At 52.5% G+C, this 23,994-nt stretch overlaps 1 long non-coding RNA gene across 1 annotated transcript; it reads right to left on the bottom strand.

The window, feature by feature from the left end:
* Positions 1 to 2,078: 2,078 nt before the first annotated feature.
* LOC140411165 (uncharacterized) lies at positions 2,079 to 18,767 on the bottom strand. Its single transcript, XR_011940833.1, has 3 exons — positions 18,605 to 18,767; positions 3,218 to 3,337; positions 2,079 to 2,965 (listed from the first exon to the last, which is right to left on the bottom strand). It is a non-coding gene; the product is annotated as an uncharacterized lncRNA (long non-coding RNA).
* Between the last annotated feature and the right edge of the window lie 5,227 nt (positions 18,768 to 23,994).

Genomic DNA, 23,994 nt, shown 5'->3' on the forward strand with positions numbered 1-23,994 from the left:
AGAAGGCAAATGGAATTTTGTCCTTCATTGCTAGAGGGATGGAGTTTAAGACTAGGGAGGTTCTGCTGCAATTGTATAAGGTGTTAGTGAGGCCACACCTGGAGTATTGTGTTCAGTTTTGGTCTCCTTACTTGAGAAAGGACGTACTGGTGCTGGAGGGTGTGCAGAGGAGATTCACTAGGTTAATCCCAGAGCTGAAGGGGTTGGATTACGAGGAGAGGTTGAGTAGACTGTGACTGTACTCGTTGGAATTTAGAAGGATGAGGGGGGAATCTTATAGAAACATATAAGATTATGAAGGGAATAGATAGGATAGATGCGGGCAGGTTGTTTCCACTGGCGGGTGAAAGCAGAACTAGGGGGCATAGCCTCAAAATAAGGGGAAGTAGATTTAGGACTGAGTTTAGGAGGAACTTCTTCACCCAAAGGGTTGTGAATCTATGGAATTCCTTGCCCAGTGAAGCAGTAGAGGCTCCTTCATTAAATGTTTTTAAGATAAAGATAGATAGTTTTTTGAAGAATAAAGGGATTCGGGGATATGGTGTTCGGGCCGGAAAGTGGAGCTGAGTCCACAGAAGATCAGCCATGATCTCATTGAATGGTGGAGCAGGCTCGAGGGGCCAGATGGCCTACTCCTGCTCGTAGTTCTTATGTTTTTAACGAAGTTGGTGGAGGAGGTCAGGGAGGATCTTCAGAGGTGGGATGCACTGAACTTAACATATGGGCGGGGATGGTGCCGAGGGTGGGGAGGACCCTGCTACAGAGGCAGAGGCAGCAGGGGTTTGGCGTTGCCGAACTTGCTTCATTATTATTGGGCGGCGAACGTGGATAAGGTGCAGCGATGGTGGGAAGGATAAGGGGTGGATTGGGTTAGGATGGAGGAGGAATCTTGTAAGGGGTCTAGTTTGAGGGCCACGGTGAGGGCAGCGTTGCCAATGGCTCCGAGTAGGTATTCAGGGAGCCCGGTGGTGCCACGGTGAAGATATGGAATCAGCTGAGGAGGCATTTTAGGGTGGAAGGGATGTCGGAGCTAACGCCGCTGTGCGAGAATCATGGGTTTGAGCCGGGGGGGATGGATAGTGTATACAGGGGGTGGGGGGACGTGGGGCTGGTCAAGGTGCGGGATTTGTATTTGGAGGAAGGGTTCGCCAGTGTGGAGGAGCTAAGGGAGAGGGTAGAGCTGTCGAGTTCAGGCATCTACAGGTTAGGGACTTTGCACAAAAAGTCTGGAAGGGGTTCCCTAGATTGCCGGGATACACCCTGCTGGAGTGACTGCTGCTTCCGGATGTGGAAGGGGAGGGAAGAATTGGGGATATATACAAGCGGCAGGGGGAGCAGGGAGGCGAGCAGGTGCTGAAGATCAAGGAGAAATGGGAAGCGGAGTTGGGAGGGGAGATCAATTGGGGAGTGTGGAGTGAGGCACTGTGAAGGGTAAACGGGACCTCCTCATGTGCAAGGATGAGGCTGATACAGTTTAAGCTGGTGCACAGGGTGCATATGACCTGGGTGCAAGTGAGTGGGTTCTTTCAGGGGGTAACAGATGAGTGTGAGAGGTATGGGCGGGGGCCAGCGAATCATGCACACACGTTTTGGTGTTGCGAAAAATTGGGAAGATTCTGGGCTGGAGTGTTCGGGGTCTTAGCCAGGATAGTGGAGGAGGAGGTGGACCCTTTGGTGGCGATATTTGGGGTTTCAGAGAAGCCGGAGCTCATGGAGAGGAGGAAGGCCGATGTCTTGGCCTTCGCCTCTCTGATTGCACGGCGACAAATTTTGCAGGAGTGGCGATCGGCATCGCCACCGGGGGTAGCGGCTTGGTTGGGTGACCTGTACGACTTCCTGCGGTTAGAGAAGGTAAAGTATGAGTTAAGGGGCTCAGCAGGGGGGTTTGAGGGGGATGTTTGTGACCGTGTTTGAGGAGCTGTTCGTCGTTGGGGTGGGGGGGGTGAAAATCTGTACAGACTGTATAGTTGATGTTGGGAAGTATGTTTCCCGGGGTGTGTATTCACTGTAACCTATTTTGATACAGGTTTGTCATAAAATACATTTTTTTTAAAAGGGAAAAACAGTTCGGACCAGTATTCTTACTTCCCCGTTTTATTGGAATTATATTTGAGAGTATACAAGACCAGTTCGGACCAATATTCTGACTTCCTCATTTTACTGTTTTTACCTTCTGCGTTTTGGTGCGAGGAATGTGCAAATAGCAAAATGGTCAGAGAATCAGCGCTCGTGGTGAATAGAGAATACGGTCGTTGTTCTGACACTACCCTCTGTTCCGCTCCTCTCCCCTCCCCTCCCCGTTAACCCCTCACCCGGAAAAGCTGATTCGCCTACGAGTGCACTGGGCAGCAGGTGAAACATTCGTCCTGCTCCAGGCAGCATTCATTGACCACAAGCTGGGCAGGTGTGGCTCAGACTATATCCTCGTCAGACACACAGAAAATCACTTCCGGTGCCGGCCCAGCAAACTGAATAGGATTTTTTTTCATTCTCCAAACTAAATTAAATTATTCAAGAGGTTGCTGAATTTATCCATCGTGATAAGTACATATCTAGGTCAACAGTCATGGCAACGGAGTTGCCTAAGTGGCCTAAGTATCAAGCCTAACTATGAGGCCGAAGTGTCAAGCCTTCCTCGTCACAAACATAAGTTCACAAGAGGCAAAGGTCACAAGCCTTTTTTAGGCCATAAAGTTGGAAAAGGACTTTGGTTGGTTTTCAATCTGTGTCTCTTGGAACTGGAAACAATTTTTAATCCCACAGGTTCTCCAGTTTCCTTCCACGATTGGTTGAAGCTCAGTTCCCATGGGCCCTAGGCCATGTCCCAGCGCTGACTGAGGACTGCTTTGTCACACGGGCTGATCACCAGGATTTTCATACTGTTGTCTTCGTCTCCTGACAGCTCACTGTCTAGACAGCAACGAGACACCTGGTGCTCGATACGGGACCCGGCTCTCTGCCAGCGCTGTGTGGAGCAAAGAATGTACAAGAAAGTCAAAGATTAGGTGGATTATTTTGCGCACACCGTCCAAACGTACACACTCTCCATGGATTAACGCACTCTCCACACAGGAACGCACACTCCATATACATGCACTGTCCACACACACACACACACACACACACACAATACCCAGGCTCTCACGGTCTGGAGGTTCGACTCGTGCCAGTTAGAGGTCCCACAGCCTGAGTGAAGTCTGGTAGTGAGTGACTTTACCTGTTTACCATCTCGATCGCTGCACGCTGTCAAAATAACCTGCGATCCTGGGAACAGGCTGCCCACAGAGAGACAGAGCTGCTTCTGTCTAATCTGCTGATCTCGAGTATACGTCCATTCCTGCGGAAATTTTTTTTTAAAAAGGTTAGCTGCCGAGGTTGGAATCAGGGATCAGCACCTGGATCTGAATGAGCCTCATGGTGAGTGTCTGTCCACACAGCACACAGCTGCTGAAGGAGAGAGGTTGTGAAGTGACCCTGATACCATGGACTGGAGTTCTGTGCAGCCAGCCCAGCCCTGCCCTGGATGTCTTTAGAAATGGTGGGCAGGAACTTTTCCTGGACGTCCTGCTCCCATTTCCGCCAGCCCCATTTTTCTGCTGGGGGCAGGGGCCTGAGTCACACAGGCGTGAAACCCGAACTCAGCAGGGTCCTTTGAAATTGGTACTGAGTTCAAACAGACCCCATTTTCATTTTTCAACAACCTATCTCGCAATATGTAAGTTACAAAGTTATGGAGTGCGGCGCAAGGGCCTGGCATGGTGCTAACACGGGACTGAGGACAGTACCACTCGCCCAGTGATATAAGGAAACACGTTACCCATACCTAGGGGTCAGTGCCGTGTTAACAAAGAACAAAGAAATGTACATCACAGGAACAGGCCCTTCGGCCCTCCAAGCCCGTGCCGACCATACTGCCCGACTAAACTACAATCTTCTACACTTCCTGGGTCCGTATCCTTCTATTCCCATCCTATTCATATATTTGTCAAGATGCCCCTTAAATGTCCCTATCGTCCCTGCTTCCACTACCTCCTCCGGTAGCGAGTTCCAGGCACCCACTACCCTCTGCGTAAAAAACTTGCCTCGTACATCTACTCTAAACCTTGCCCCTCTCACCTCAAACCTATGCCCCCTAGTAATTGACCCCTCTACCCTGGGGAAAAGCCTCTGACTATCCACTCTGTCTATGCCCCTCATAATTTTGTATACCTCTATCAGGTCGCCCCTCAACCTCCTTCGTTCCAGTGAGAACAAACCAAGTTTATTCAACCACTCCCCATAGCTAATGCCCTCCATACCAGGCAACATTCTGGTAAATCTCTTCTGCACCCTCTCTAGAGCCTCCACATCCTTCTGGTAGTGTGGCGACCAGAATTGAACACTATACTCCAAGTGTGGCCTAACTAAGGTTCTATACAGCTGCAACATGACTTGCCAATTCTTATACTCAATGCCCCGGCCAATGAAGGCAAGCATGCCGTATGCCTTCTTGACTACCTTCTCCACCTGTGTTGCCCCTTTCAATGACCTGTGGACCTGTACTCCTAGATCTCTTTGACTTTCAATACTCTTGAGGGTTCTACCATTCACTGTATATTCCCTGCCTGCATTAGACCTTCCAAAATGCATTACCTCACATTTGTCCGGATTAAACTCCATCTGCCATCTCTCCGCCCAAGTCTCCAGACAAACTAAATCCTGCTGTATCCTCAGACAGTCCTCATCGCTATCCGCAATTCCACCACCCTTTGTGTCATCTGCAAACTTACTAATCAGACCAGTTACATTTTCCTCCAAATCATTTATATATACTACAAACAGCAAAGGTCCCAGCACTGATCCCTGTGGAACACCACTGGTCACAGCCCTCCAATTAGAAAAGCATCCCTCCATTGCTACCCTCTGCCTTCTATGGCCTAGCCAGTTCTGTATCCACCTTGCCAGTTCACCCCTGATCCCGTGTGACTTCACCTTTTGTACTAGTCTACCATGAGGGACCTTGTCAAAGGCCTTACTGAAGTCCATATAGACAACATCCACTGCCCTACCTGCATCAATTATCTTAGTGACCTCCTCGAAAAACTCTATCAAGTTAGTAAAAACTCTATCAAGTTAGTGTTGGACAGAGCAGTGTGTGGAAGCAAGCATGGAGACCACACCTAACTCGGAACTTTATTGTACCGATGTGTATAGATCATTCAACAGTCATAGTCAGTCACTCTGGGTGAGTGCGCAGTGAATTCCAGCCCCATAGACCCGGAGTGAATTAACCAATACTTTGTGTATTTTCCTGAGATCTCTAACCCCTGATGGCTCCAATGATTTGTAAGTAAAATATTAAAAACTGTTTATTTGTAATAAGAGTCTAACTATTCCCAAAACCCCATCCCACCCTCCACCCTGACACAAACAAGACAAAACATACGGTGGGGGGTAGGGAAAGGATTAAAATAACAGGGATTAAAAGGTATGAGATGGTTCTTTGCTGCCGAGGTAGCGGCCTTTGTAGCCAGCGATCTTCTAATGGTTGTCTTCAACCGGAACTTGCAGGCTGTAGAATGCTCTCTGGTAATTCACTTCCACTTTTAACAATCAGCGCCTTCACACTGAGAATTACCCCTCTTGGGGTCTGTACAATTCTAGCCTGTGAAGAATCCAGCAGGAGAGAGAGGTTTCGGAGCACTGGCTTCACAGTTCTTTATCAGGATAGAAATGTCTATTTTCCCACAGCTCCTTTCATCGATCACTTTCACAGGTTAGCTGGAGGCATTTAAATTACCAGGCCTTTCAAGCAGAGCTTTTACACTTTCACCCACCCGGCTGGAGACATTTAGAACATAGAACATAGAACAATACAGCGCAGTACAGGCCCTTCAGCCCACGATGTTGCACCGAAACAAAAGCCATCTAACCTACACTATGCCATTATCATCCATATGTTTATCCAATAAACTTTTAAATGCCCTCAATGTTGGCGAGTTCACTACTGTAGCAGGTAGGGCATTCCACGGCCTCACTACTCTTTGCGTAAAGAACCTACCTCTGACCTCTGTCCTATATCTATTACCCCTCAGTTTAAGGCTATGTCCCCTCGTGCTAGCCATTTCCATCCGCGGGAGAAGGCTCTCACTGTCCACCCTATCTAACCCTCTGATCATTTTGTATGCCTCTATTAAGTCTCCTCTTAACCTTCTTCTCTCCAACGAAAACAACCTCAAGTCCATCAGCCTTCCCTCATAAGATTTTCCCTCCATACCAGGCAACATCCTGGTAAATCTCCTCTGCACCCGTTCCAAAGCCTCCACGTCCTTCCTATAATGCGGTGACCAGAACTGTACGCAATACTCCAAATGCGGCCGTACCAGAGTTCTGTACAGCTGCAACATGACCTCCTGACTCCGGAACTCAATCCCTCTACCAATAAAGGCCAACACTCCATAGGCCTTCTTCACCACCCTATCAACCTGGGTGGCAACTTTCAGGGATCTATGTACATGGACACCTAGGTCCCTCTGCTCATCCACACTTTCAAGAATTTTTCCATTAGCCAAATATTCCACATTCCTGTTATTCCTTCCAAAGTGAATCACCTCACACTTCTCTACATTAAACTCCATTTGCCACCTCTCAGCCCAGCACTGCAGCTTATCTATATCCCTCTGTAACCTGCTACTTCCTTCCACACTATCGACAACACCACCGACTTTAGTATCGTCTGCAAATTTACTCACCCACCCTTCTGCGCCTTCCTCTAGGTCATTGATAAAAATGACAAACAGCAACGGCCCCAGAACAGATCCTTGTGGTACTCCACTTGTGACAGAACTCCATTCTGAACATTTCCCATCAACCACCACCCTCGGTCTTCTTTCAGCTAGCCAATTTCTGATTCATATCTCTAAATCACCCTCAATCCCCAGCCTCCGTATTTTCTGCAATAGCCTACCTTGGGGAACCTTATCAAACGCTTTGCTGAAATCCATATACACCACATCAACTGCTCTACCCTCGTCTACCTGTTCAGTCACCTTCTCAAAGAACTCGATAAGGTTTGTGAGGCATGACCTACCCTTCACAAAGCCATGCTGACTATCCCTGATCATATTATTCCTATCTAGATGATTATAAATCTTGTCTCTTATAATCCCCTCCAAGACTTTACCCACTACAGACGTGAGGCTCACCGGTCTATAGTTGCCGGGGTTGTCTCTGTTCCCCTTTTTGAACAAAGGGACCACATTTGCTGTCCTCCAGTCCTCTGGCACTATTCCTGTAGCCAATGATGACATAAAAATCAAAGCCAATGGTCCAGCAATCTCTTCCCTGGCCTCCCAGAGAATCCTAGGATAAATCCCATCAGGTCCCGGGGACTTATCTATTTTCAGCCTGTCCAGAATTGCCAACACCTCTTCCCTACGTACCTCAATGCCATCTAATCTATTTAAGGCAGTAGTTACTTCCCCAAGCTGGCTGGAAGCATTCAAAGTGCCCAAAAGCTGATAGAGAGAGAGCGAGAGAATCTTATTGTGTGCTGCTTTTCAATCTGCACAGAACTGACACAAAATGCAGACTGCCTTCTGTTCCAGAATCTTCCAGCAACTCTCTGACAAGCTGGTCCAATCCCTAACAATGTTCCAGAGAAGCTCAACGTAAACTGGAGGAACACCATCTCATCTTCCGGTTAGGCACGCTGCAGCCTTCCGGTCTCAACATCGAATTCAACAACTTCAGATGATCAGCTCTACCCCACCTCGACCCATTTGTTTTCATTTCATTTTAACTGTCTTTTACCCTTTCTTTCTCTCTTGTCTTTCTTTATATATACCCCCCCCCATCTTAACCACCTTTCTTTACCCTTTCTCCCCTTTGCTTCCCCCTTCCCCCTCCCTCCACATCTACATCTGTCACAGTTTACCTTCTGATGTTAGTTTCTCTGCAGTTTGGCCTTCCACACCTTTTGCCCTCTCTGGGGACTGCCATTAGCACTCTTTCCCCTTGGTTTCTGTGGCCATTAGCACCCTGTTTCCCTGGGTTTTCTCCCCCTACAGATGCTGCCAGACCGGCTGAGATTTTCCAGCATTTTCTCTTTGGAGTCAGCTAACTAAGTCTGGTTTGATGGGTTTTTCATGGTCACCATGGTAACCATTTGGCCACTTTTTTTCATTTCAAACTTAGTGGGGTATGAAGCCATATCCCTGGAGCATTCAGGCTTGGGCTGACAAGCGGCAAGTTACATTTGTGCCACACAAGTGCCCGGTAATGACCATCTCCTACAAGAGAGGATCTAACCACCGCCCCGTGACATTCAATGGCATTACCATCACTGAATCCCCCACAATCAACATCCTGGGGGTTACCATTGATCAGAAACTGAACTGGACGAGCCACATTAATACTGTGGCTACCAGGGCAGGTCAAGGGTTAGGAATCCTACGGCGAGTAACTCACCTCCTGACTCCCCAAAGCCTGTCCATATCTACAAGGCACAAGTCAGGAGTGTAATGGAATACTCTCCTCTTGCCTGGATGAGTGCAGCTCCAACAACACTCAAGAAGCTCGACACCATCCAGGACAAAGCAACCCGCTTGATTGTTTCCCCTTCTACAAACATTCAAACCCTCCACCACCGACGAACAGTGGCAGCCATGTGCACCATCCATAAAATGCACTGCCGTAACTCACCAAGGTTCCTTAGACAGCACCTTCCAATACCATCTAGAAGGACGAGAGCAGCAGATACCTGGGAACCCCACCACCTGGAGGTTCCGAAATGTGGCGACTAGGGGATTTTCACAGCAACGTCATTACACTGTTAATATAAGCCTACCTGTGACAATAATAATTATTATAAACCCTGACCTGGAAGCAGTTTGGGGAAGGAGGGCTGGGACGGGACCCTGTCAGCCTGGCCTCATGGGGGCGCTACTTTAATGTGATTGCAAAAGTCAATTTCACGCCAGCAGGGAATTGATTTGGAATGTTATTGTCTTGATGGCTGGTTTCCCGCTGATCTATTTCGGGGACCCACGGCTGGGATTCTCCAATAATGGGGCTATGTCCACACGCCCGCCAGAAAGCAGGCACGAATCACTCCAGACTTTGTTCAAAAAGACTGGAGTGATTCTCCTGCTTCAAGAGGGCTAGCAGGGCCCTGGCGTGCGCCGCGCAGCTCCTGCTGGCGATACGGGGCCCTGCACTTCCGGCTGCGGGTCCGTGCATGCGGGGGACGGCTGGCTGCGGCGCGGGGGCCGCGCAACATGCCGTAGCCACACAGCGGGCCGGCGCCGAAGGAGGTAGGCCCCCCCCAGATCGCGCGCACCCGTCGATCGGTGGCCCCCGATCTCGGGCCTGGCCCTAGTGGAGGCCCCCCCCCCCCAGGAGACTAATCCCCCTGCCCCCCACCAGGACGGCCAGCGCAGCCGCAACGCCGCGCTCCCGCCGGGTGGAACCATAAGGGAACCACACTGGTGGGAACCCGGCAGGAACTTGGCCTGTCGATCGCAGACAATTGCCGCGGGGCCTCTATCAACGGCCCCCGACCGCCGCCGATTCTCCGGTCGCTGGAGGTTTGCGACCTGGCATCGGACCTGATCGCGGGTCTGAGACCCCATTCTCAGCACGGAGACTCGGAGAATCCCGGCCCATATTGGCATCTCAGGAATGCTTATTAAAGGACCACCTGGAATTACATTCCCCTCCAAATGAAGAGCTCCACCAGTGGATTATTACAGTGGTTAGCACTGCTACCTCACAGTGCCAGAGACACGGGTTCAATTCTGACCTCGGGTGATTGTGTAGGGGAAAGTCCCAGGGGATGGGAGGGGTCAGTGGTGTCAATGGTGGGGTCCTGGGGGAAGAATCCAGGTCACTGGTGACAGGATGGAACAGTGCCAGTCTGAGGAGAGAGTGGCAGGTCCAAGGTGAGAGTCTGGAACCTAGCTAACCACTAGGCCACCCTGCTGCCCCACACTGTAATGAAGTTACTGTGAAAAGCCCCTAGTTGCCACATTCCGGCTCCTGTTCGGGTACTGAGGGAGAACTCAGAATATCCAAATTACCTAACAGCACGTCTTTCGGGACTTGTGGGAGGAAACCGGAGCATCCGGACGAAACCCACGCAGACACGGGGAGAACGTGCAGACTCCGCACAGACAGTGACCCAAGCCGGGAATCAAACCTGGGACCCTGGAGCTGTGAAGCCACTGTGCTACCATGCTGCGCATAATAATAATATGAAGCAACTGGGTATCAGAGATTCTCATTTGTGTTCTCCCCTCTATGGTGAAGGCCCCATGGCAGCAGGTTTGTTCCTGAATCCTGGGTCACATAACATCGAGGTGGACCGAGGTGTGGAGCTGCCCTTCCTGTGCTATTTGCGATTGGCTGCAGTCAGAGGTCAGGATAAGGGGAGGGGGTTGCGCTGCTTCCAAGGGGCTGGGCTGCTGGAGAACGGCCAAGTCGCAATTCCAGCCCTCCATCCTCCCTGGTAAACGGTCAGCGTTGACAGGGGCTCGTGTGGTTATTCTTTTTATGCTGCCATGGTAACGGTCTCACAATAGAGTTTACAGGGTAGTGGAGACAAGGTGAAAAGTCCACGTGAGGCTTCTTATGCAAAGCTCTCATCGCCCTGATCAAAGAGCAATGTCTCCATTCGCATCGATGTGTGAACAGAGGGAGCCCCCGTCTCTGGTCCTCAAGGATATCCTTCACCAGGAAAGGTGGGGTGGGTTTGCCACATTTAGGAGGCGAGGTGAAGGGTTTTGCCTTTACCTTCTCCACCTGTGTTGCCCCTTTCAATGACCTGTGGACATGTACTCCTAGATCTCTCTGACTTTCAATACTCTTGAGGGTTCTACCATTCACTGTATATTCCCTACCTGCATTACACCTTCCAAAATGCATTACCTCACATTTGTCCGGATTAAACTCCATCTGCCAGTTCTCTGCCCAAGTCTCTAAACAATCTAAATCCTGCTGTATCCTCTGACAGTCCTCATCGCTATCCGCAATTCCACCAACCTTTGTGTCGTCTGCAAACTTACTAATCAGACCAGTTACATTTTCCTCCAAATCATTTATATATACTACAAACAGCAAAGGTCCCAGCACTGATCCCTGTGGAACACCACTGGTCACAGCCCTCCAATTAGAAAAGCATCCTTCCATTGCTACTCTCTGCCTTCTATGACGTAGCCAGTTCTGTATCCACCTTGCCAGCTCACCCCTGATCCCGTGTGACTTCACCTTTTGTACTAGTCTACCATGAGGGACCTTGTCAAAGGCCTTACTGAAGTCCATATAGACAACATCCACTGCCCTACCTGCATCAATCATCTTTGTGACCTCCTCGAAAAACTCTATCAAGTTAGTGAGACACGACCTCCCCTTCACAAAACCGTGCTGCCTCTCACTAATACGTCCATTTGCTTCCAAATGGGAGTAGATCCTGTCTCGAAGGATTCTCTCCAGTAATTTCCCTACCACTGAAGTAAGACTCACCGGCCTGTAGTTCCCTGGATTCTCATTGCTACACTTCTTAAACAGAGGAACAACATTGGCTATTCTCCAGTCCTCCGGGACATCACCTGAAGACAGTGAGGATCCAAAGATTTCTGTCAAGGCCTCAGCAATTTCCTCTCCAGCCTCCTTCAAGTATTCTGGGGTAGAGCCCATCAGGCCCTGGGGACTTATCTACCTTAATATTTTTCAAGACGCCCAACACCTCGTCTTTTTGGATCTCAATGTGACCCAGGCTATCTACACACCCTTCTCCAGACTCAACATCTACCAATTTCTTCTCTTTGGTGAATACTGATGCAAAGTATTCATTTAGTACCTCGCCCATTTCCTCTGGCTCCACACATAGATTCCCTTGCCTATCCTTCAGTGGGCCAACCCTTTCCCTGGCTACCCTCTTGCTTTTTATGTACGTGTAAAAAGCCTTGGGATTTTCCTTAACCCTATTTGCCAATGACTTTTCGTGACCTCTTCTAGCCGTCCTGACTCCTTGCTTAAGTTCCTTCCTACTTTCCTTATAATCCACACAGGCTTCGTCTGTTCCCAGCCTTTTAGCCCTGACAAATGCCTCCTTTTTCTTTTTGACGAGGCCTACAATATCTCTCGTTATCCAAGGTTCCCGAAAATTGCCGTATTTATCCTTCTTCCTCACAGGAATATGCCGGTCCTGAATTCCTTTCAACTGACACTTTAAAGCCTCCCACATGTCAGATGTTGATTTGCCCTCAAACATCCGCCCCCAATCTATGTTCTTCAGTTCCCGCCTAATATTGTTATAATTAGCCTTCTCCCAATTTTGCACATTCACCCTAGGACCAGTCTTATCCTTGACCACCAGTACTTTAAAGCTTACTGAATTGTGGTCACTGTTCCCGAAATGCTCCCCTACTGAAACTTCTACCACCTGGCCGGGCTCATTCCCCAATACCAGGTCCAGTACCGCCCCTTCCCTGGTTGGACTGTCTACATATTGTTTTAAGAAGCCCTCCTGGATGCTCCTTACAAACTCCGCCCCGTCTAAGCCCCTGGCACTAAGTGAGTCCCAGTCAATATTGGGTAAGTTGAAGTCTCCCATCACCACAACCCTGTTGGTTTTACTATTTTCCAAAATCTGTCTACCTATCTGCTCCTCTATCTCCCACTGGCTGTTGGGAGGCCTGTAGTAAACCCCCAACATTGTGACTGCACCCTTCTTATTCCTGATCTCTACCCATATAGCCTCACTGCCCTCTGGGGTGTCCTCCCGCAGTACAGCTGTGATATTCTCCCTAACCAGTAGCGTAACTCCGCCACCCCTTTTACATCCCCCTCTATCCCGCCTGAAACATCTAAATCCTGGAACGTTTAGCTGCCAATCCTGCCCTTCCCTCAACCAGGTCTCTGTAATGGCAACAACATCATAGTTCCAAGTACTAATCCAAGCTCTAAGTTCATCTGCCTTACCCGTAATACTTCTTGCATTAAAACATATGCACTTCAGGCCACCAGACCCACGGTGCCCTCCCCCTGGACCCCACGGTGCCCTCTTCCTGGACCCCACTGTGCCCTCTTCCTGGACCCCACTGTGCCCTCCCTCTGTACCCCACTGTGCCCTCCCCCGTACCCCACAGTGCCCACCCCCTGTACCCCACAGTGCCATCCCCCTGTACCCCACTGTGCCCTCCCCCTGTACCCCACAGTGCCATCCCCCTGTACCCCACTGTGCCCTCCCCCTGTACCCCACAGTGCCATCCCCCTGTACCCCACTGTGCCCTCCCCCTGTACCCCACAGTGCCATCCCCCTGTACCCCACTGTGCCCTCCCCCTGTACCCCACAGTGCCATCCCCCTGTACCCCACTGTGCCCTCCCCCGTACCCCACAGTGCCCACCCCCTGTACCCCACAGTGCCATCCCCCCGTATCCCACAGTGCCCTCCCCCTGTACCCCACAGTGCCATCCCCCTGTACCCCACTGTGCCCTCCACCTGTACCCCACAGTGCCCACCCCCTGTACCCCACAGTGCCCACCCCCTGAACCCCACAGTGCCCAGCCCCTGGACCCCACTGTGCCCTCCCCCTGTACACCACAATGCCCACCCCTGTACCCCACAATGCCCTCCCCCTGTACCCCACAATGCCCTCCCCCTGTACCCCACAATGCCCTCCCCCTGTACCTCATAGTCCCCACCCCCTGTACCCCACAGTGCCCTCCCCCTGTACCCCACAGTGCCCTCCCCCTGTACCCCATGGTGCCCTCCCCCTGTACCCCACAGTGCCCTCCCCATGTACCCCACAATGCCCTCCCCCTGTACACCACAATGCCCTCCCCCTGCACACCACAATGCCCTCCCCCTGTACACCACAATGCCCTCCCCTGTACCTCAGTGCCCTCCCCCTGTACACCACAGTGCCCTCCCCCTGTACCCCACAGTGCCCTCCCCTGTACACCACAGTGCCCGCCCCTGTACCCCACAATGCCCTCCCCCTGTACCCCACAATGCCCTCCCCCTGTACCTCACGGTGCCCTCCCCCTGTACCCCACAGTGCCCTCCCCCTGTACCCCACAATGCCCTCCCCTGTACCCCACAATGCCCTCCCCCTGTACGTCACGGTGCCCTCCCCTGTACCCCACAGTGCCCTCCCCTGTATCCCACAATGCCCTCCCCCTGTACCTCACGGTGCCCTCCCCCTGTACCCCACAATGCCCTCCCCCTGTACCTCATAGTGCCCACCCCCTGTACCCCACAGTGCCCTCCCCATGTACCCCACAATGCCCTCCCCCTGTACACCACAATGCCCTCCCCCTGTACCTCACAGTGCCCTCCCCCTGTACCTCATAGTGCCCACCCCCTGTACCCCACAGTGCCCTCCCCCTGTACCCCACAGTGCCCTCCCCCTGTACCCCATGGTGCCCTCCCCCTGTACCCCACAGTGCCCTCCCCATGTACCCCACAATGCCCTCCCCCTGTACACCACAATGCCCTCCCCCTGTACCCCACAGTGCCCTCCTCCTGTACCCCACAGTGCCCTCCCCCTGTACCCCACAGTGCCCTCCCCATGCCCCACAGTGCCCTCCCCATACCCCACAGTGCCCTCCCCATACCGCACAGTGCCCTCCCCCTGTATCCCACAATGCCCTCCCCCTGTACCTCACGGTGCCCTCCCCCTGTACCCCACAATGCCCTCCCCTGTACCCCACAATGCCCTCCCCCTGTACCTCACAGTGCCCTTCCCTGTACCTCACGGTGCCCTCCCCCTGTACCCCACAGTGCCCTCCCCATACCCCACAGTGCCCTCCCCCTGTACCCCACAATGCCCTCCCCATACCCCACAGTGCCCTCCCCCTGTACCCCACAGTGCCCTCCCCCTGTACCCCACAGTGCCCTCCCCATACCCCACAGTGCCCTCCCCCTGTACCCCACAGTGCCCTCCCCCTGTACCCCAGTGCCCTCCCCATACCCCACAGTGCCCTCCCCATACCCCACAGTGCCCTCCCCCTGTACCCCACAGTGCCCTCCCCCATACCCCACAGTGCCCTCCCCATACCCCACAGTGCCCTCCCCCTGTACCCCACAGTGCCCTCCCCCATACCCCACAGTGCCCTCCCCATACCCCACAGTGCCCTCCCCCTGTACCCCACAGTGCCCTCCCCCTGAACCCCACAGTGCCCTCCCCCTGTACCCCAGTGCCCTCCCCATACCCCACAGTGTCCTCCCCATACCCCACAGTGCCCTCCCCATACCCCACAATGCCCTCCCCCTGTACCCCACAATGCCCTCCCCCTGTACCCCACAGTGCCCTCCCCCTGTACCCCACAGTGCCCTCCCCCTGTACCCCACAGTGCCCTCCCCCATACCCCACAGTGCCCTCCCCATACCCCACAGTGCCCTCCCCATACCACACAGTGCCCGCCCCTGTACCCCACAGTGCCCTCCCCTGTACCCCACAGTGCCCTCCCCCTGTACCCCACAGTGCCCTCCCCCATACCCCAGTGCCCTCCCCATACCCCACAGTGCCCTCCCCATACCCCACAGTGCCCGCCCCTGTACCCCACAGTGCCCTCCCCTGTACCCCACAGTGCCCGCCCCTGTACCCCACAGTGCCCTCCCCCTGTACCCCACAGTGCCCTCCCCCTGTACCCCACAGTGCCTTCCCCATACCCCACAGTACCCTGCCTCCGTTCCCCACAGTGCCGCCCCCCCCCCCCGCACGCCCCTTCCACCTGTCCTGCCTTATTCCATAAACCAGCCCAGAGTGGCAGCTTGTCATGTTGAGCTTGCTGGATAAAGAACGTTCCCTGGATGCATATTAATAATTCCGCACTGATTCCATCTCAGTGAATGTTTGGGGAATTGAAATCCCTCAACATTGGTGCCTTATTGTTTCAGCAATTTGTCTACCTATTTCCCCCCCTCTCTGATGGAACTATTGTACCCTGTGCCTGTCTGTGTGTCTCTGTGTCTGTCTGTGTGTGTGTGTGTCTGGCAATATGTGTGTGTGTGTGTGTATGTGTCTGTGTGTGTGTCTGTGTATGTCTGTCTGTCTGTGTCTGTGTGTAAGTGTATGTGTCTGTCTGTGTGTGTGTGTATGTCTGGCAGTATGTGTGTGTGTGTGTATGTGTCTGTCTGTGTCTGTGTGTAAGTGTATGTGTCTGTGTGTGTGTGTGCGTGCGCATGTATTAGGGCAGCACAGTAGCACAAGTGGATAGCACTATGGGTCACAGCACCAGGGTCCGTTCTCCCCGTGTCTGCGTGAGTTTCCCCCAGATGCTCCGGTTTCCTCCCACAGTCCAAAGATGTGCAGGGTAGGTGGATTGGCCAATGATAAATTGCTCTTAGCGTCTAAAAAGGTTCAGAGGGGTTATTGGATTATGGAGATAGGGTGGAGTGAGGGCTTAAGTGGGTCGGTGCAGACTTGATGGGCCGAATGGCCTCCTTCTGCACTGTATGTTCTATTGTAATGATATGTATAATCTAAGGAGAATCAATGGTTAACAAGATGAACATAGAACATAGAATGGTGCACAGGAGCGACCGAATGGAGTGCAGTGCGTCGGGGAGGACCTCCTGCCAGCGGGAGGCCGGGAGATTTCTGGACCGTAGGGCCAGCTGGACGGCCCTCCAGACCGTCCCATTCTCCCGCTACACCTGCCCGTTTCCCCAGGGCTTGTAGCAGGTCGTCCTGCTCGAGGCGATACCCATGTTGAGCAGGAACTGACGCAGCTCCTCGCTCATAAATAAGGATCCCCGGTCGCTGTGGAAGTAGGCGGGGAAACATAGAACATCGAACATTACAGCGCAGTACAGGCCCTTCGGCCCTCGATGTTGCGCCGACCTGTGAAACCACTCTAAAGCCCATCTACACTATTCCCTTATCGTCCATATGTCTATCCAATGACCATTTGAATGCCCTTAAGTGTTGGCGATTCCACTACTGTTGCAGGCAGGGCATTCCACGCCCTTACTACTCTCTGAGTAAAGAACCTACCTCTGACATCTGTATTATATCTATCTCCCCTCAATTTAAAGCTATGTCCCCTCGTGCTAGACATCACCATCCGAGGAAAAAGGCTCTCACTGTCCACCCTATCCAATCCTCTGATCATCTTGTATACCTCAATTAAGTCACCTCTTAACCTTCTTTGCTCTAACGAAAACAGCCTCAAGTCCCTCAGCCTTTCCTCATAAGATCTTCCCTCCATACCAGGCAACATTCTGGTAAATCTCCTCTGCACCCTTTCCAATGCTTCCACATCCTTCCTATAATCCGGCGACCAGAACTGCACACAATACTCCAAATGCGGCCGCACCAGAGTTTTGTACAGCTGCAACATGACCTCATGGCTCCTAAACACAATCCCTCTATCAATAAAGGCCAACACACCGTACGCCTTCTTAACAACCCTCTCAACCTGGGTGGCAACTTTCAGGGATCTATGTACATGGACACCGAGATCTCTCTGCTCATCCACTCTGCCAAGAATCTTACCATTAGCCCAGTACTCTGTCTTCCTGCTATTCCTTCCAAAGTGAATCACCTTACACTTTTCTGCATTAAATTCCATTTGCCACTTCTCAGCCCAGCGCTGCAGCTTATCTATGTCCCTCTGTAACTTGTAACATCCTTCCGCACTGTCCACAACTCCACCGACTTTAGTGTCATCTGCAAATTTACTCACCCATCCTTCTACATCTCCTTCAGGTCATTTATAAAAATGACAAAAGCAGTGGCCCCAAAACAGATCCTTGTGGTACACCATGATGTTCATGTATCTCAACACTAGATGGCATCACTGAGTAGTCTTATAAAAGGCTGTGTCGCTAAGCATTCTGGGAGAAGCTTCTGGAGAAGGATAGTGCAAGGTTGAGATAGAGTGTTGGTTGTATTAGAGAGAGATAATTGATTACTGTAACATAGATAAAACACTGCTATTTTGTTAGCTATTACTCAGTAGAATGTGTGAACCATTTAAAGTAGTGTAAAATAAACTAACTTTGTTTTAAATACATAGCTTGATGTTCTTTGTAAACACTGCGACATAGAGAGATGGAGAGACTGAGATAGAGATAGAGATAGATAGAGAGATATAGAGAGAAATAGAGAGAGAGAGAGAGAGAGGAGAGAGGCGAGGGATAGATAGAGATAGAGAGCGAGAGATAGACAGAGAGAGATAGAGATAGAGAGATAGAGATAGAGAGATAGAGGGATAGATAGAGAGGAGGGATAGAGACAGAGAGAGATAGAGAGCGAGAGATAGAGAGTGATAGAAAATAGAACACACAGTGCAGAAGGAGGCCATTCGGCCCATCGAGTCTGCACCGACCCACTTAAGCCCTCACTTCCACCCAATCCCCATAACCCAATAACCCCTCCTAACCTTTTTGGTCACTAAGGGCAATTTATCATGGCCAATCCACCTAACCTGCACGTCTTTAGACTGCGGGAGGAAACCGGAGCACCCGGAGGAAACCCACGCACACACGGGGAGGATGTGCAGACTCCGCACAGACAGTGACCCAAGCCAGAATCAAACCTGGGACCCTGGAGCTGTGAGTGTTAGTCACGTGTGCTACCGTGCTGCCCACAGATAGAGAGATACTCCTGGTACCTGATTATTTGCTCGAATGCAATGCTTCAGGCTGACAGTCTCTGCATCCTGATTGGTTGTTTTCAGAGTCTCCACACAGTCCTGCCTTTGCCGGATTACTCCCGGTTGGGAATCTGATTCTTCGGGAATCCTGCAGAAAAAGACCAAATTAATTTCCTGTTGCGATTGCCCTCAGAGCAGGCGGGGGTGGAGGGAGAGAGAGCAGGAGAGAGAGAGAGAGAGAGCAGGAGAAACAGAGAGAGAGAGCAGGAGAGCGAGAGAGGGAGCAGGAGAAAGAGAGAGAGCAGGAGAGAGAGAGAGCAGGAGAAAGAGAGAGAGAGCAGGAAAGAGAGAACAGGAGAAAGAGAGACAGAGAGCAGGAGAGAGAGAGAGAGAGAGTAGGAGAAAGAGAGAGAGAGAGAGAGCAGGAGAGATAAAGACAGGGAGAGAGAGAGAGAAAGAGCAGGAGAGACAAGGAGAGAGAGCAGGAGAGAGAGAGAGAGCAGGAGAGAGAGAGTGAGCAGGAGGGAGAGAGAGAGAGAGAGAGCAGGAGGGAGAGAGACAGAGAGAGCAGGAGAGATAGAGACAGGGAGAGAGAGAGAGAGAGAGAGCAGGTGAGACAAGGAGAGAGAGAGGAGAGAAAAAGAGAGAGACCAAGAGAGAGAGTGAGCAGGAGAGAGAAAGAGAGTGAAAGTGATGCACTATCAATTACCACAAAGACGTGAATAGTGGAATAATCGAGGCTTTATTGAACAAGCTGTTGTGCCTCCTGTAGCTGGAACCAGAATGGCTGCAGCACCGGTGGGCACACACATTTATACACCGCCTACAGGGCGGAGCCAGCAGGCAGGGATTTACCCATGTACCTCTAGTATATGTGTCTTACCGTAATACATATAATACTGCTAGTGATGACTACCACATTCACCCCCTGTTAAAAACGAGTCCGGCGGGGGTGGTGGAAAAAATATTTATAAGTTCAGTCTGTCGGGGCCTTGACCCTCCTCTGCGATCGCCTCAGTCCTGGTGGTGATGTGGGCACCGGCTTGGTCACCTGTGACTCCGGGAGCGTGTTGTCCTCGTTTCCGTCACCCCTGAGTGAAGCCAGTGGGAGGATGGATCCTCCTGGGGCGGGGGCTGCGGTGAGGTTCGCCGGGGGGAAGGTGAGTGGCGCAGGGATGAATGAGGCAACCGGGGGTTGGCGGTGTCAGATCGGGGGCCGTGGGTGGGGATGCAGCGGGTGCCAGGTCCCGGAGGGAGACTATGTCCTGGTGCCCGTTGGGGTGTGCTACGTAGGCGTACTGCGGGTTCGCGTGTAGGAGGTGCACCCTTTCGACCAAAGGGTCTGACTTATGGGCCCGTACATGCTTGCGAAGGAGGGCGGGTCCAGGAACTGTCAGCCATGTTGGGAGCGAGACCCCGGAGGTGGACCTCCTGGGGAAGGCAAAGAGACTTTCATGGGGGGTTTCGTTAGTCGCGGTGCAGAGTAGCGAATTGGGGAGGACCTCCTGCCAGCAGGAGACCGGGAGATTTTCAGACCGCAGGGCCAGCAGGACGGCCTTCCAGACCGTCACGTTCTCCCTCTCCACCTGCCCGTTTCCCCGGGGGTTGTAGCTGGGCGTCCTGCCCGAGGCAATGCCCTTGCTGAGCAGGAACTGACGCAGCTCATCACTGTGAAGATGCTGTGCAGGGCTTTAATGACCGTGGCAGAAATCATATCGGGGCATGGGATGGCGAAAGGGAACTGGGAGTACTCATCGACCACATTCAGAAAGTACGTGTTGCGGTCGGTGGAGGGGCCCTTTGAAGTCCATGCTGAGGCGTTCAAAGGGGCGGGAGGCCTTCACCAGGAGCGCTCGGTCTGGCAGGTAGAAGTGCGGCTTGCATTCCGCGCAGGACCTGACAGTCTCTGGTGGCAGTCCTGACCTCCGCAATGGAGTAGGGCAGGTTGCGGGCCTTGATGAAATGGAAGAACCGGGTGACCCCGGGTGGCAGAGGCTATCGTGGAGTGTCCGGAGTCAATCTACTTGTGAACTGGCAACGTGCACCGCGGGATAGGGCATCAGGGGGCTCGTTAAGCTTCCCGGGGCGATACAAAATCTCGTTATTATAGGTGGAGAGCTCGATCCTCCACCTCAAGATCTTGTCTTTTTCGATCTTGCCCCGCTGTGTATTATTGAACATGAAGGCTACTGACCGTTGGTCAGTGAAGAGAGTGAATCTCCTGCCGGCCAGGTAATGCCTCCAGTGCCACAGCTTCCATAATGGCTTGGGCCTCCTTTTCGACAGAGGAGTGCCAAATTTCGGAGGCATGGAGGGTGCGGGAAAAGAAGGCCACGCCTGGTTGAGGGTGGCGGCCAGAGGTACATCCGATGCATCGCTCTCTACCTGGAAGGGGGCGGGACTCGTCGACCGCGTGCATCGTGGCCTTGGCGATGTCAGCCCTTGATGCGGTTGAAGGCCTGGCGGGCCTCAGCCGTCAGGGGAAATACTGTGGACTGAATGAAGTGGGCGGGGCCTTGTCCGCATAATTAGGGACCCACTGGGCATAATAGGAGAAAACCCCCAGGCATCGCTTGAGGGCCTTGGGGCAGTGGGGGAGGGGGAGATCCATGAGGGGGTGCTTGCGGTCGGGGTCGGGCCCTAGAAACTCCATTTTCCACAACATAGCCAAGGATGGCTGAGCGGTTGGTGCGGAACACGCACTTCTCCTTATGGTACGTGAGATTAAGGAGCTTTGGCAGTCTGGAGAAATTTTAGGAGGTTAGCGTCGTGGTCCAGCTGATCGTGGCCGCAGATGGTGACGTTGTCTAGGTAGCGGGAAGGTGGCCCGCAGTCCCTCCCGGTCCACCATTCAGTCCATCTCACGTTGGAAGACGAGACCACATTAGTGACGCCAAAGGGAACCCTATGGAAGTGACAGAGGCGGCCGTCTGCTTCGAACGCAGTGTGTTGCCGGTCCTCCCAGGCGGATGGGGAGCTGGTGGTAGGCGGACTTCAGGTCCACTGTGGAAAAGACCCGATACTGCGCAATCTGATCGACCATGTCAGATAGGCGATGGGAGGGGTATGCGTCGAGCTGGCCTGTACCGATTGATGGTCTGACTGTAGTCAATGACCATCCTGTGTTTCTCCCCAGTCATTTACTACTACCACTTGGGCTCTCCAGGGGCTGTTGCTGGCCTCAATGACCCCTTCCCGCAGAAGCCGTTGGACCTCCGACCTGATGAAGGCGTCTCGGATTAAAAGTTGTGTGTGCTGGACTGCAAAAAACTGCCTGGCAGTCACAGTTCCTCCCCGGGGAGTTGCTGTCTCGTGGACAGGAGGTGCCTGGCATACACTTGATTGACTGGTCGAATGTAATGTCCCTTCAGGAGCTCCATCGCTTCGGAGTAAGTGGGCGCATCCCAGATGAGAGGAAAAATGTCAGGGCTCACCCGTGAAATAAAGGACTTGGAGCTTCTGCGAGTCCGAGGGTTCCGCAGTGGATGTTCGGAGGTAGCTTTTGAAGCAGGCTAGCCAGTGGTCAAAGGCGGACGTGGCGTTGGCTGCTTGAGGGCTCAGCTGCAGGCGATCAGACTTGATGCGAAGTTCCATCGTTTTAAAAACTCTTTGCTCAATAAATTGATGCACTATCAATTACCACAAAGATGAGAGTAGTGGAATAATCGAGGCTTTATTGAGCAAGATGTTTGTGCCTCCTGTAGCTGGAACCAGAATGGCTGCAGCACCGGTGAGCACACTCCACCTACTGGGCGGAGCCAGCAGGCAGGGAGTTACCCATGTACCTCTACTATACGGGCCATACCGTAATACATGTAATACAGCTAGTGGTGACTACCACAGAGAGAGAGCAGGAGAGAGAAAGAGAGAGAGAGAGCAAGAGAGAGATAGAGAAAGAGCAGGAGAGAGAGAGAGAGAGCAGAAGGGAGAAAGAGAGCAAGAGAGAGAGAGTGAGACAGGGAGAGAGAGAGAGACAGGGAGAGAGAGAGAGACAGGGAGAGAGAGAGAGACAGGGAGAGAGAGGGAGAGAGAGAGAGAGAGAGAGAGAGAGCAGGAGAGAGAAAGAGAGAGAGCAGAAGAGAGAAAGAGAGCGGGAGAGAGAAAGAGAGGAGAGAGAGAGACAGGCAGAGAGAGCAGAAGAGAGAAAGAGAGCAGGAGAGAGAGAGAGAGGAGAGAGAGAGAGTGAGAAAGCAGGAGAGAGAGAGAGAGACAGGGCGAGAGAGAGCAGAAGAGAGAAAGAGAGCAGGAGCGAGAGAGCAGGAGAGAGAGAGAGCAGGAGAGAGAGAGAGCAGGAGAGAGCGAGAGAGAGCAGGGGAGAGAGAGAGGGCAGGAGAGAGAGAGCAGGAGAGAGAGCAGGAGAGAGAGCAGGAGAGAGAGAGAGAGCAGGAGAGAGAGAGAGAGAGCAAGCAGGAGAGAGAGAGAGCAGGAGAGAGAGCAGGAGAGAGAGAGAGAGAGCAGGAGAGAGAGAGAGAGCAGGAGAGAGAGCAGGAGAGAGAGAGAGCAAGAGAGAGAGAGAGAGAGGGCAGGAGAGAGAGAGAGCAGGAGAGAGAGAGAGAGCAGGAGAGAGAGAGAGAGCAGGAGAGAGAGAGAGAGAGGGCAGGAGAGAGAGAGCAGGAGAGAGAGAGAGAGCAGGAGAGAGAGAGAGAGAGAAGGAGAGAGAGCAGGAGAGAGAGAGAGAGCAGGAGAGAGAGAGAGAGAGAGCAGGAGAGAGAGAGAGAGAGAGGAGAGAGAGAGAGCAGGAGAGAGAGAGAGCAGGAGAGAGAGAGAGAGAGCAGGAGCGAGAGAGCAGGAGAGAGAGAGAGAGCAGGAGAGAGAGAGAGAGCAGGGGAGAGAGAGAGGACAGGAGAGAGAGAGAGAGAGCAGGAGAGAGAGAGAGAGCAAGCAGGAGAGAGAGAGAGAGAGCAGGAGAGAGAGCAGGAGAGAGAGAGAGAGCAGGAGAGAGAGCAGGAGAGAGAGAGAGAGAGAGCAGGAGAGAGAGAGAGAGAGAGCAGGAGAGAGAGAGAGAGAGAGCAAGAGAGAGAGAGAGAGGGCAGGAGAGAGAGAGAGAGAGCAGGAGAGAGAGAGAGAGAGAGCAGGAGAGAGCGAGAGAGAGCAGGAGAGAGAGAGAGAGAGAGAGAGCAGGAGAGAGAGCAGGAGAGAGAGAGAGAGGAGGAGAGAGAGCAGGAGAGAGAGAGAGAGCAGGAGAGAGAGCAGGAGAGAGAGAGAGAGAGCAGGAGAGAGAGCAGGAGAGAGAGAGAGAGAGCAGGAGAGAGAGAGAGAGCAGGAGAGAGAGCAGGAGAGAGAGAGAGAGCAGGAGAGAGAGAGAGAGCAGGAGAGAGAGAGAGAGCAGGAGAGAGAGAGAGAGAGAGAGAGAAGGAGAGAGAGCAGGAGAGAGAGAGAGAGCAGGAGAGAGAGAGAGAGAGCAGGAG

Source organism: Scyliorhinus torazame, chromosome 4 (genome assembly GCF_047496885.1).
Source record: "Scyliorhinus torazame isolate Kashiwa2021f chromosome 4, sScyTor2.1, whole genome shotgun sequence".
In the NCBI taxonomy this organism is placed as follows: Eukaryota; Metazoa; Chordata; class Chondrichthyes; order Carcharhiniformes; family Scyliorhinidae; genus Scyliorhinus; species Scyliorhinus torazame.